At 50.2% G+C, this 12742-nt stretch overlaps 1 protein-coding gene across 1 annotated transcript in view; it reads right to left on the bottom strand.

The window, feature by feature from the left end:
* The window catches only part of ZNF423 (zinc finger protein 423), a 329943-nt gene that overhangs the window by 142342 nt on the left and 174859 nt on the right, over window positions 1-12742 (bottom strand). The gene's annotated exons all lie outside the window — the stretch shown is intronic.

Genomic DNA, 12742 nt, shown 5'->3' with positions numbered 1-12742 from the left:
CCCGCACTAGGGTTGGCCATTTCTGGAAAAAACAAAGGCAAACCGGACACAGCAAATTAAACCAGTGAAGTTTCCCAAGACACGGCGGGGGTTGAACCGAGCCAGCCTGAGCAGGGAGTGAATTCCATGGCTCAAGTTTCGTGTTGGGTGGATTTAAGACTTAATAATGAATGAAACGGACCGCAGGCTGCTACGGGCAGGGGAGAGACAAACAAAAGCTCAGACTCGACTGCACTGACCTTGCTCTTCTAACCCCGGAGGAAACAGACCACGGCCCCCGCCTCTCCGGCCCCCAGCCAAGCCAGCTTAGTCTTCGGAAAAGCCTCACAGATGGAACCCAGAAATTCTTGGCCAGAGGCAGCCCAGACCCTCTAGAAGGGAAAGGCAGGGGGACCACATTCCGAGGTTGGGCAGGCACCGGTACACACACCTGCACGCATAAACACACTCACACACACACGGCTCACATGTCACTCCCACAACTCACACGTGAACTCCAACACACCAACACACACTCACACACATGCAGTCATACCCACACACAGTCACACACAGTCACATACTCTCACACACACACAAACACAGCCATTCCCCTGCAATCACTCCCACATACACACACAAGCTTGAACATACATGCACACTCACCTGCAGACACAAACACACACACCATCACGGAGGCACGGCTCAGACCGGGGGTCCCATACCCCCAGGCTCTCACAGCTGCCAACCCCAAGATTTGAAGAGACAAGCAAGGCCAGCTGAAGGGTCTTTCGGGGTCCCTCAGAGCTGGCTCTGAGCCTGCTCCTAGGGCCCACACACCGCCCCGACCGTGTGAAGATCTGCCTGACCCCCCCCAGCTGGCACCGCCGGCAGAGCTCTGCCTGGAAGGATGCCGCTCTCCAAAGCTCCCGGCCCAGAGTCCTGCATCTCCCAGCAGCCTCCCTGCCTCTGAAGCCCGGTCACCCAACCCAGCGCAGGGTGCCTCCCAAAGTGAGGGCGCCCGCTCCCCTGGGAGCCTCACATTACAGGGCCCTCGGATGGGAAGAACGCAACGCTGCCAGCCCCTCAGATGAGATGCAGCGGGAGGCGCCCCGGCCCCTGCCTGGTAATTCCCAGCTCTTGCCAGCTGGGCTACGCGGGGCGCAGACAAAGGGACCCAAGGGAGGTGATGGCTGGAGCTGGGGCAGCTGGGGGACCTGCTCTGCCCCCACCCCCTGGCCGGGCTCCACCAGCTTTTTATTATTTTGATGTCTTAGCTCAGACTCACGGAAGCTGCCACGGAGCCCTTCCTGTGCACCTCTGCTAAGGGCTGTTCTAACCACGAAGGAGGCGGGAACCAGGGCCCCTCCCACTGTACAGACGAGGAAACTGAGGCACAACCACAGGGACGTCCCCCAGGGAAGGACAGCACCAGGCCTGTCCACAGTCAGGCCCCTTGACACAGGTCAGTCGTACAAGACTACACCTGCGTAGGTGAGACCAGGAGAGGGACCCCCGTGTCGAGTTCCCATGCAGTCATGGTCTGGCTCTCCTTTGAGCCCTGACAGGACCACCAGAATGGCCCATCATCTGCATTGCAGGGAGGGGCCCCCGAGGCCCGGGAGGTGCAGAAGCTGGCTGGAGCTCGCAGGGCTGACGAATGGAAGACAGGCCAGTTCATGGGTGAGGGGGGCAGGGAAGATGCCTTGCCGGAAAGACCAAGCCCGGACACGTCTTTCGTTCACGTTGTCTGAGGATGAGAGCAGACACGTGCACTTGAACCCTGCTCCTCCATTCATTTGTCCACCCCACAAGCATTCCTCTAAACTCTCAGAGTCAGCTCACACATCTGCAAACAGGGACGTGTTGTGAGGGGTGGACGAGAAAACGTAATGTGAAGAAGCACTCTTATTCCATTTACATGAACTGTCCAGACCAGGCACATCTGTAGAGACAGAAAGCAGATTAGTGATTGCCTGAGGCCAGAGGAGGGAGCAGGGATTGACTGCAAATGGGCAAGAGGCATCCTTCTGAGATCACGGAAATGCCTGAAAGCTGGATTGCGGTGAGGACTGCACAGCTCTGTGAATTTACTTAAAAGTCACTGAATTGCTCACTTAAAACAAATGAATGTTATGGTATGCAAATTATACTTCAATAAAACTGATAAACAAAAGCACTATTTGGCCAATAATAATAATTAGCACTAACGAGTACCACTAGTGCTAATAAAATTAGCAGCTACATTTAGTGAGCATGTCCCAAGCGCCAGCACTGTGCTAAGTGCTTCTGTTACCACAATTAATCTCTTTTCATCCTCCCATTGGTAACATCCCATTTTTGAGATGAGGAAGCTGAGGTTCAGTGAGGTAACTTGCCCTGAGTCACAGAGCCGGATGCCCCAGTGGTGTTTGACCAGGATCGTGGGGTCTACTCTCACCCTGCTCCCCCTGCAACCACACCCAGTCTTTGAGAAGAAGAAGCAACCTGCCCCAGCACCACAGTCCCCGAGGTTCATTGCGGGGCTGCCTGGCTGGCTTTATTTTTCTGCAAACAAGTCTCAAAACTAAAGCAAAGCACGTTATTCTGGGAACAACAAACTGAGCAACTGCTGAGATTACAATCATCTGAATTGAAACGAAAATAAGGCTCCTTAAACTGAAAAGACCCAATCAGGGGAAATGGGCATGTAGACAAATAAAGACCCAACTCAGATTGCCCTGTTTAACGCCTTTTACCTTAACAACATTGACTGCTGCCGTCCCATCCCTCCAAATGCATTTTGTTCGGAGGGCACTTAGCTTACTGTTCTAGGAGCAGACTGGAGAGATGACTGGGGCCAGCACACTCAGGACGGATGTGCAGGGAGGTCGGCAGATGAAGGGGGGTCCTTTTCTTACAGCGGCAACGCTCCCCTCACGCTGACTGTTAGACATCACACAGTGCAGCCGGTGTAGCACACGCCCTCGGGCAGATGTGCAGAAAGGGAAGGGGTGCAGAAACGGAATGAAGGCAACCCCAAGGTCCCCTTCAACTTGAATGTTTTAGAACTCAGGGAGAAGGTAAGTTCAAGGAAAGTCCAGCTCGACCAACCACCTTTTCATGTCCAAGTGAATGCTTTGATAGAGTCTACTATGTGCCAGGCACTCTTTTAAAAGCTTTACAGGTGTTAACTCATTCAGTCCTCTCAACAGCCCAATGAGATAGGCACTATTATTATTATTGAATATTTCCCTGATCAGGTGAGAAAACTGAGGCACAGAGAGGCTGAGTAACTTGCCTAAAGCCACACAGCTTGCAGGCAGAAGAGCCAGGATTCAAACCCAGTTAGTTGGTTCTGAGTCAGTGCTTTCACCCACCATGCTACCCTGCCTCTCCCCTTTGGGAGGGGGCACCGTCACATGAGAATATCAAGAGGGAAACCCAGTGACTAATGCCAGATCCTTGGCCTCCCCCTCCCCCTAGAATGAGTACAAAGAAATATAACAAAATAAGTGGAAAAATCACTTTCAAAAAGGAAACTAAGTCATTTAAAAAGGACTAATCCTGAAAAAAGGCCTGATAGGAAATGGGTTATATGGGGCTTTTGCTGTCTGCTGCAGGAAGAGAACGAAAATAAGCATAAAAGCGGGGAGGAATTTCGATAAAAACTCAATTATGTAGAAAAAAGAACATCAACTGGGCTTCAGGATACATCAGTGGCAGAAAGAGTCAGGGGGACCCCAAGCTCACATGGCCACACTTGGTGCATTCCACAGGCTGAGGCCGCAGCCATGACAACGTGGCCTCAGACACACCCTGTCCGGGCAGAGCAGAGTGGCCGCCACCCAGGATGGCTGGGACCCTCAGCTCCACACTCCTCCAGTCACAGAGAATCAAGGTCGGGGCTGCCGAGGAAGTACCTGGATGCAGGAGGGAGAGTAGCTAGCCCACAGGCCCAGAGGAGTGAGCGGAAAGGGGGACCTCCCTGCAGCGAGGGGCACAGGCTGAGGAGGGAGGGAGCCCTCTGTCACTGAAGTTGTCCTAGAGGAATAAACGGCTCTGAAAAGAACAGTGAGGCGGAAGGTGTAAACAGCCAATGCCCAGGCAGCTCCAGGTTTCTAGGACATTCCTGGGATGGGCAGGTCCATTCAAGTGAATAAAAATGACCACCAGCCTCCAGAGGGGACAAAAGCTGAGCGGTCCCAGGAGTGAAGTTTCCATCAAGTCCACAAGTGCCCCCCAGTGTGGGGTACCGTGCTGGGGATTGTGGGCTCACTCGAGTGCACCCCACCTGGGTGCTGCCCCATGGATAGTCCAGACCATGCACAGCAGGCAGACTTGGGACAAGCAAGGGGCCTGGGGGAGACACGCTGGGGCAGAGGAAAGAGCACTGGACAGAGAGTCCAGCAGGAGACCTGGCCCTCGGCTGCCTCCACGTAAGATGGGAAGTTGGAATTTGAGCCTCAAGAGTCCCCTCTGGATGAATATAAAAGTCATTTTGGACAATATTCCAATCATCCAGATTGTTTCCATAACGGCCACAAAAAGGCTCGACGATTCCTCATGAAGCCCCAAAAAGGTCTCCTTGTTACTCACCCAGTTCCTTGGGAAAATGAAAATGGCTGTGGAGGCAAGTTCCCCACAAGACAAAGCTCTATGGTGCTCCAGGTAGAGCCTCCCCTCTGTCCCCATTGGGAAGTCCAGGAATGGGAATAACTGTGGCTCTTCCCCAAGCTCGGAGAAACAGGACCCCAGACTCAGGAACCATCTACGCCAATCTTGCTTGATATAGAGGAAGAAGCTGAGGCCCAGAGAGAGAAGAAAACTTCCAGGGACAGTAAATTGTTAGTGGTCACCTCGAATACTGTATTCAGGAGGATTCTGAGGCCATATCTGGGCTCAGAAGAAATGAGTGCGGAAATCAATTGGTAATGTCTGCCATGAGCAGAGGAGTGCACAAGTGGAATGTTCAAAGAGCGGGGAGCAAATTGGAGGAGGAGGTCTCCTGATTCCCAGTGCTACAGAAGAAGCCTTTAACCATCAGGTTTTCTCTTTCAAGAAGGGAACTGTGCATCCCCTCCGAAAAGGAGGCTTTAGGGCAGGATCACCAAAATCCTGTTGTTCAAGCAGAGACAACAGCATTTGACAGGTACTGTGGAGCTGTGTTGTAGTCTAGAGAGGGGTCTCCAGCCAGGGAGAAGGGTCAGCAGGTCCAAGCCTGCTGATGGTGAGGTCCACCCAAAGTGGGCACAAAGCAGCCCGGGCATCCTGGGAGGGCAGATCAATGCTCCCCAGAGCCCGAGGTGACAGAAGCTGCAAGACATGAATGTGCTTCAGGACACACCACTGACTGCACTTCCCACAGAGGCAGCCAGAACCAGACAGCTGGCTTCCAGACGTGAAACGATGCAAATTCAGCTGGAAGAGCATCTGGGTGAATTGCTGATCTCTTCTTAGGAAACTTCAAATCTCTACCCATCTGTCTCCCTGCGCTCCCTGTAAACCTGGTGCAGCAGAGGGATCTGTGGGGAGCCTGGATCTGTGACGAACTTGGTCCCAGAGGCCACTCTGTTGCCGGGAGGGTGGGAGTGCTTCTGCCTCTGTGACACAGCTGGACTGGGCAATCTCTGAGGCCTCTTCCTGGGGCTGCTTCCAGTAAGCTATGGTGTGAGCTTCCTGAGAGGCCCAGAACAGTTAACCCCTGGACCAGAGTGGGGTCCCGGATCCCATGGTATGAAGGCCCAGTAGGAGACGGAGGCTGCCAGGCCAGAGCGCCCAGCTGGGTGGGGCATCCTCACTGTCTCCATGCCTACCAGGGACTCAGCCCCCAGAGGCAGAATCCAGACTCCAGCCAGGCCCAGGGGGGCCCACCGACAAGAAGGGGACAAGAGTGCCTGCCCTGTTCCTTACCTCTTACCAGGTGGCAAAGCTGGCCAGCCATCCCAGAATACTCTGCAACTCAGTTATATGCACACATGGAGAATCAGTGCAAGGGGGAGGGGAGGCAAGAGGAAGTTAACGGGCCATCACTCATCTTATTTAACACAGACGGGGAAACAGAGGCCACATAGCAGGAGCAGACAGATCCAGAGCTAAACTCATGAAAACCACAGTAGTTACTATTTATGGAACATTTTCTATAAACCAGATCCTTTGCCAGCATTTTCTCATTTGATTCTCACAATATCACTATGAGGTAGGTGCTATTACATCCCCTTCTTTCTAACCGTGCAAACTGAGGCTCCAAGATGGAAAGCAACTTTCTGAGCACATGGAGTTAGCAAGTGGCAAATGTACCACTACCCCCCACCCCAAATCCACTCGCTAACCACTAGACTACACTGCCTCTCCAGGCCCTGAGTGCCGGTTCAGGGCCTGCCCCACTGCAGAAGCTGCTCAGTGCCAACCCCTATAACTCAAGGACAGCCAAGAAGAGGTCCTCATACTTTATAACCCCACCCGCCACAAAGACAAAAGACATGTCCCAAAGTGGGCAGAGTCGGTGGCTGGCTTTACCAAGCTGGATTACCCGAGGCTGGCTCTGATGCCAAGCACCAATGAACGTAGCTGGCCTCTTGCCTCACTTGGTGGCAGACAGAGCAGGATGCTTAAATAATCTGTGCAGAGGTTGTGGTAGGCAAGATAATGACCCCCCACACACACACAAGATGTTCATATCCTAATCCCCAGAACCTAGGAATATGTTACATTACATGGCAAAGGTGAATTAAGGTTGCAGATAGAATTAAGGATGCCAGTTAGATGACCTTCAGATAAAGAGATTATACTAAATTACCTGGGTGAGCCCAGTGTAATCACAAGGGTCCTTAATGCAGACGAGGGAGGCAAAAGAGGAAGTCAGAGTGATACAATTGTTGGCTTCGAAGATGGAAGGGGAACACAAGCCAAGGAATGTGGGCAGACTCTAAAAATGGGAAAGGCATGAAAACAGATTCCCTCCAGAGCCTTCAGAAAGGAACACAGCCCTGCGGTTTTAGCCCAGTGAGATCCATATCAGACTTCCGATTTACAGAACTATAATATAATAATTTGTTCTTGTTTTAAGCCAGTTAAGTCCATGCTAATTTGTTACAGCAGCAATAGGAAACGAATACAGATATTGGTACCAGGAGAGGGGTGATGCTATTACAAATACCTGAAAAGTGCAGAAGTGGCTTTGGAATTGGGCAGTGGGCAGTGACTAGAAGAATTTTCGGGAGTGTGGTAGAAAAAGCCTATATTGCCTTTAAAAGATTATTCATAGAAAAACTGACTCTGTTAGTGAAGACTCAATAGGAAGTAAGGAGTACATTTAAGAAAACCTAAGTCACCGTAAAAAATACCTAAATCATCATGAACAAACAGATAAGAGAAACATGAACATTAAAGGCACTGATGGTGAGGGCTTAGAAGATGAGGAACTTGATATTGGAAACTGGAAGAAAGGGATCCTTGTTATACAGTACCAGGAAGCTTTAGGGAATCATGTCCCACAGTTATGTGGAAAACAGGACTTGTGATGGAGAAAAATGGATATTTAGCTGAGGGGATTTCCAAGCAACATATTGAAGGTATGGCCTGTTTTCTTCTTGCTGCTTGTAGTGGAGAGGAAAGAGATGGATTGAGAGAAGAACTGTTAAGCAAAAAGAACCAGGAATTGAGGATTTTGGAAATTCTCAGCCTAACCAAATTGCAAAAGACATTATAATTAAGAGATTCACTATCAGCAAATCACGCTCTAGGGAAAAGACTGAGAATGTGACTATACATTTTGCTACTATCTCAGAAGAATCAAAAGGTTGGAACACTCAGTCACACAAAAGACTCTTTGAAGAGATTAAGAATGTGACTCACATATCCTCTATGTCAAACCAGAGAGCATCTAGGAAATTTGGGGGCATTGCCCTGGAGCCATCCCAGAAGAAGCCAAAAGTAGAGATCAGATTATCTAGAAAAAAATCTATGTAGGGACCTCTTCTCTAACGGCGTAGATCCCCCATGACATACACAGGAGACCCACAAGCTTCTTGAAAAGTTTATACCGGCAGAAACACTGCCAGCTTGGACCAAAAAGGAGATGGAAGAAGGCTGAGGAACCCCCCAAATTCTACAGGCAGGAAATAGGCTAATAAAATTACTCAGCTGCAAACATGTGATACTTTCCATTTTAAAAGAGAAAACAAAAAAAAAGATAACTCAGAGGGCAAAGCCAGAGAGTAGAACTTTGAGCCCAGAGGGTGGTACCATGAGCCATAGTGGATGAGATCACTGCTGGACTAGGTTTAGATTCTGGCACTGAATAACCATAGGGATGTATGTAGAGGCAAGTACACCCATCCCCTCTTGTTCTTTCATTTTCCCAACTCTTGAGAGCGGGAATCTGATGAATTGGTCTCTAAGAGCCTTTGTAGCTCTAAGAGTCTGTGATCAACTAGGGATGGCTTCCCTGGTACAGGAATGAGGAATGCCAGATAGTAGGCATCCCAGCTTCCTGCTGGATATCTCCCCAGTTTAAGTGTTCTTTCCCTCGGCGCACATTTGTTGAGTCTGCTCTGTATGCCTGGACCTCTGAGGGTTGCAGAAGGTACCTAGCGTTCTTAGGTTTCTCTGCTCTTGTCTGCCCAACCTCTCTGTCAATTAGTTACTGTCTCAAGTTTCAACTCTAAACCAATGCTTTGCCACTTTGAAGCACTTTAAAAGAGGCGGGGAAAAAACCTTTCATGTAAGCAGTAGTCAGTCCTGCATGTAGATATTTGATTTTCCTAAAGGGACATTTGAGGGTATGGTGTAAAGGTTGGAGGCCCAACCCCTGAGAAATCGAGAGTCCACCCTGAGAAGAAAGTGGAAAAGGCAGCTGGAGGGTCTTTCCTCAGAGGTAGGCCAAGGAGCCTCATAAAGGATACCAGGAGCTGACATGGCTCCACCTAAAATCTTGAATTAGAATTATGCTTTTAGTAAAAATAACAGCAATTTGTATTCACCCTTCCCTGCTCCAGGGAGCTCAGAGTGCCTTTGCAGCTATGATCTCATCATCACCAATAAGGCCACAGACAGGGAAAGCAGGGATCATTCTTTCAGTTTGGGAATAAAAATTAAGCAGGTTGGGCGGGGGTGGTGCTCAAGGGTCAACAGGCAGCATGAGGGTGGAGGCTGGCACACAGAGGTCAGTGGCCCCAAACTGAGAGGAGGATGAAGGATTCTTGCCCTTAGTGGCTGCTTCTCCAGCTGGCCCTGGTGGGTGATGGGTGGGGTCCTATTCTTTGACCCACCTCTAAGGGACACTTACATATCCTTGAGTGCCCACAGACCTCCCAACAGACTGAAAGCCATGGTCCGGCATGCCTTTTTCTTGCTGTCTCTAAGGGCTGCTGAAATGCCACCTGACAGCAAATAACTGCCATCCAGGCCCTTAATAAACCTTCCGGGGAACCAAAACCATCATTATTTTGAAGAGACTCAATCAGTCTCAAGGAGACATCAGCCACTGGGAGACAGCAGAGCCATATTTTGAGTATGGGCTCGCTTAGACTGAGCTGCCACTCATTGGCTGTGCGACGGCTGTCAAGTCACTGCACCTCTCTGAGCCCCCATTTCCTCAACCATAGGATGGGGATAATAAGAGTGTCTACCTTACAAAATGGGTAATGTGTATATGCTGCTAAGCATTCAATAAATGAAGGTTACTAGTGTAACTTATACTATTTTCATTAATTGTAAATCCCATCAACTGTATGGCATTTAAAATTTTACACAGCATTTTCACACGCATTATCCCTTTGACGTTGGAGCAGCTCCTCATGGTTGAGGTAGTGGTGATGGTTATTATTTCCATATTACAAGTAAGCAGGGTGCCACACACCCAGGGATCCTGGGATGGAACCCAGCATCCCACCCGGCCTGTGTCCCTCTTTCACACTCAAAGGATCTGGGTTTACACAGTAAGCTGCATGGTCAACCCCACGGATGAGGAAACAGAACAGAGAGGTTAGATCAAACCCCGATGTCACAGAGCAGATGGTAAATGGAAAAGCTGGGACTGGAGTCCCAGCTGGACTGAGAGAAATGATGACCTGAGCAGGGGGACACAGATCACCGTGACTGTCCTCTCACCAGATGGTCTGGGGACCACCCAGTTATCAGTTATTTTGTAAAAATGCCAACATTTAGAAATCAAGAACACTCAAAGTTTTTTAAAACATCCACTTCTGAGTTTTCTGGAAGGAGAAGGCGAAGACCTGGAGACACAGGACCTGCATCTGGTGCAGCCATGACAGAGCAGAACTGCAGCTCCCCATTAGAACCAGGTGTGCTCACTCTCCTGTTTGTCCAGACCCACAGAGCTCCCTTCCTCATCATGAGGTGTCCTGGGCCCCGAAGGCACTTGTGTTTGCTTGGCGGCTGAGTCCAGCAGCTGGACTTAGGAGCCTTAGACTCCCAGCTCCAACAAGTTAATGAACCTCCTCAGTTGTACAGAAGACGAAACCTGCCTCAGTTTCCTCATCTGTAAAATGGGAATAATAATAACAGTCCCAATTATAGAGTTGCTATGCAGATGAAATAAGTGAATATTTGTAACAGGTTATATATGAGAAATGCTCTATAAAATAAAAATAGTCACTGGCTACTGGCTCCCAGCTCAACATAAGGTCACAGGGCAGAGAAAGGGAGAGAGAGACAGGCAAGAGAGGCAGGCAATGGCCGTGATGGTTTGAATGGGCACAAGACAGTGAGGGGTCCCACCTCCCTGAGTTCTGATTAACAACCAGGAAGGTCTAAGTTAAAGACAAGCGGTTACCCCCCTACAGAAGATGATTTCCTAAGCAAAAGACACTCAACCTGCATAAAGGCCCATCGGGCCCTTGCCATTTACAATCCCAGGACATCCGAGAGGAAAGAAGCCTACAAGAGCCCCCAGCCCAACCCCCTCATTGTATAGACGGAAAACTCAGGCACCAGCAGCCTCGCTAGCACTTGGACCCGGGTCTCCAGACTCACGGTGGAGGGCGTGGGGGATGAGGCCTGACTCCCAGAGCACCCCTGCCCTTCACCCACTAGGCTGCCATCCCAAAGGGCTGCTGGACACCCAGGACAGGAAGGGGACATCCGCCTTTCCCCTTGAAGCCTCTGACCTAACAGAACACACAGCCTGCCCGGCTGCTCCATCCCTTAGACAAATTTACTTAGCACTGATACTGAAAATGCAATTGAGCTTGAGTTTTATTGCAGAAATTAAACATACCACGAAAAAAAAAAAAAGAGAGCACTCGTCAACTCGCCCGAGAGCTGGCGGCGATCAAACTAGCTAAGGTGGAGTGTCACGATAGGCTCCTGCCAGGGAAGAAGGGCCCCAATATTCCCCCACGAGCCCCAAAGATGGGACTCTTGTTACTAGCAGAGGGGCTCTGGAAGGCTTTTCCATCAGCCCCCTGGCCGGGCCCCCTGCACTCCCTGACCTCACCCCACAGCCTCCCACCGTCGCGGCTGCAGAGAGTCTCTGAAGTCACCTCCATGAGCTTTCACCAAATGACACCACCAAGGGCCGGAGCAAAGGACTCTCTGCTCGACTCGAGAGAAAGCAAGATGCTTTCAGGGTTGAATCACTGTTTTTCTTTCCTCCCTTTGGAGATCGGCAGAGCCCACATTCGGCCGTGTTCGTGGACCTGGGACTGGAAACAGCTGCGCTCTAATTACATGTAAAGTGTACCAAAACATCCTTTTTATCACAGACTGGAAATCTGTTAGCATCTGTCTCTCCTTTGTTTCTTCCACAAGATACAAGCTTGTTTCTACATTTTTCTCACCTGTAGCGGTGATTAAAATTCATTATAAATGAAAGGAGTGAACAGAGAAACAAGTTCCTCTGTGTACCGTTCTAAACTCAAATTAGAAACAGCTGTTTGCTAATTCATGCAGCGATGTTTTGTCGTGCTCTGTGAATCAATAATAACTCACCTTATTGCTGCAGAAATTTTTGGATAATCCATATATTTAATTCGGCGTTGGGTTCTCCAGGCAGGAACGTGGTGGCAGAGCCTCCCAGCTGCCCTCAGGTGGGCACGAGGGGACTCCGGTTCACTCCCTGGAGACGTCCACGCTGCCCCGGCAAAGAACCCCAAACTCGGAGGCACCCAGCACCTCTCCCCTAGACACGGGTCCTGGCAGGACCAGAAGGAAACCCCAACGCAGTCTCCTCATCCCCTCCCCTCCCTGGAACCAGCCAAAAAAAAAAAAAAAAATCAACTCTGATTAAACGCAAACCACACACATCCTCCAACCACTGGAGGGAACAGCAAAATTAAACCTCTAATTGGTACCCGGAACAATTTAAAACTATTAAGTATAGGTGAAGCTTTTCTGTAAGCAAATACTCCTTTGATTAGGATTAAGTTTATTTGGATAGCATTCTTCCCTTCCCTACGTTATAGCTGCAGATGTCAGAGTTGCAGTCTGGAAGTCCTCGAATTCTCTGAGAAGTGTTCAGGCATCTCCTCAGCCAACTTCAGAGGAAAGAGCATGTGGCATCCAGCGCTGCAACCCTACCTGAGGCTCTGAGAGGGAGAGGATATTCTTTCTCCTTTGTGGGGAGGGAGGTGAGCAACACGTTCAGAGGCCCGTACTGCCACCACGGCACGCCCAGCCTGATCAGCAGGGGCTCCTCCTTCAAGACACTGCCCCCAGGAAGCCTTCCCTGACTCCCTCTGCCACCACTGGTGCCCTTCCCTGACCTTGGGGGCACTGCCATCAGGCCACTTTTCACCCTGCACTGTGGCACTTGGCATCA

This window comes from Eschrichtius robustus, chromosome 19, assembly GCF_028021215.1.
Source record: "Eschrichtius robustus isolate mEscRob2 chromosome 19, mEscRob2.pri, whole genome shotgun sequence".
Lineage (NCBI taxonomy): Eukaryota > Metazoa > Chordata > Mammalia > Artiodactyla > Eschrichtiidae > Eschrichtius > Eschrichtius robustus.
The sequence above is the reverse complement of the archived record's forward strand: the minus strand, read 5'-3'. Positions and strand labels throughout refer to the sequence as shown.